The sequence below is a fragment of the Agrilus planipennis genome, unplaced genomic scaffold (genome assembly GCF_000699045.2).
Source record: "Agrilus planipennis isolate EAB-ADULT unplaced genomic scaffold, Apla_2.0 scaffold308, whole genome shotgun sequence".
NCBI lineage: Eukaryota > Metazoa > Arthropoda > Insecta > Coleoptera > Buprestidae > Agrilus > Agrilus planipennis.
Window position 1 is genome coordinate 7,312 of NW_020439143.1, and position 1,595 is coordinate 8,906.

At 27.6% G+C, this 1,595-nt stretch overlaps 1 long non-coding RNA gene across 2 annotated transcripts in view; it reads right to left on the minus strand.

The window, feature by feature from the left end:
• LOC112905425 overlaps positions 1-1,595 on the minus strand; it is a 6,273-nt gene that overhangs the window by 719 nt on the left and 3,959 nt on the right. Inside the window, exons 2-3 of one of the 2 annotated variants that reach the window (XR_003231776.1) lie at positions 1,056-1,242; positions 13-804 (exon numbers count right to left, since the gene is read on the minus strand). This is a non-coding gene — a long non-coding RNA (uncharacterized LOC112905425). Of the gene's footprint in view, positions 1-12; positions 805-1,055; positions 1,243-1,595 lie in introns of those variants that run through there. The other variant, XR_003231777.1, reaches the window with a different exon arrangement.

The window sequence follows — 1,595 nt, forward strand, 5'->3', positions numbered from 1 at the left end:
GGTGTTTAGCTACTGGACAAGCAAAATGAAATATTACATCAAAATTCGAATTCTAATAATAAATCAAAAGAATAACTTTTCTTCAAATAGAACTTCTTTTAGATTTTCAGTTTTAAAAAATACTTTACTTATTATACTAAATCAAAAAAAAGCAAATACGTTTAATTTATCTTAACCCTTTAGACATTTTCCTATGGGACAATTTAAAACAATTAGTTTACGCTGGGTCAATTAATACTATTGAGCAATTAAAAGCGTTTCGGCATCCTACACCTTTTCTAAAACTATATTATTTACTATTTATTATATTTTCTTTTTCTACAAAATGATATAATCTGTTTTAAATAATTTTCTCAAATAACTGCTAAATTTAACACTAGGGATATTGGACTACAACTGTTTAAGAGTTGTTTATCATTGGATTTGTAAATAGGTATCAAATCAGCTTTTTTGAAATGATCAGGACAAGCACCACAGTCTTATTAACAATAATCGATATAGGCTTAGCAATTAAATCCTTTAATATTTTTTAGGGTTATAGCATGCAAATTGTGCAGTTATTATGAATCATTCATTCAAAGTATTCACTTTACCATAAAATTAAAGTTTAAACTAACTTCAACCTTTACAAAAAATATTAATATGTAGCAACCATCTCACGAAAAATTTTCAGTCCGGACCTGTCGAACGAATGAAAAGTCACCTTTGATGGGCGGTTTCACAATAAATATAAAAATTAATTTCCAGAAACTGAATGTGTGGCTAGGCAACCCAACATACTCTCTCAAAGTTGAAAACTAACAGCTAAATATAAATAACTTATCGTCAGAATAAAAACTAAATATTATTGATTGATTTAGGAATTCATAATTTTTAATCAGACTTAAATTTCACTTTGCAGGTTAATTTATATTATGTATTATTCTGAGAAATTTGTTAGCCGCAGTTTTCTCAGATAGTAAGTAAATTAGTAAATAAGTAAACACTCTGAAATTGTACCATTTTGTCTTTAAAGAAAGTTTAACTGTCTTTAATTATTTATTATTGTTGCTTACCGTTTTAATTGTGTTATTTTATCCTGTAGTGCACCCAAGGCAGTGCCAATTTACTGTTGTAAATACTTCCTCTAGCTCCACTTTTATGCTTTTTCAGGTACTGCTACATTTTGGAGTTAAAGACTTTTAGAGCTTTGATCAATGGTCAGTGACTGATGATATCCTGTCCAAAGTTTGTGCCATGTTCCTACAAAATGCTCTGTTACATGCAACTACAGTCAAATATAAACAATTATTTAGTATCTACAGTAGAGAATGTGACACAATTATTACAAAATAAAAAATTTTGAGAGGCACTTAAGTTTGGTTTTTATTACAAAGGAACATTTGTAACTAACCAACTTATTACTGGCATTAAAAGAGGATAAGAAAAACAAATTTTAAGACACATATCACTTTATATACTTTCAATTTATAGGTAGTCATTTATCTGATCTGATTTTCTCGCTAGTCACTCGTTGTGATGGAATTTAAAATTTTGGATAATAAAATAACATTATGGCACCTCACATTTTAAATATATATATAAAAAAAAAAATA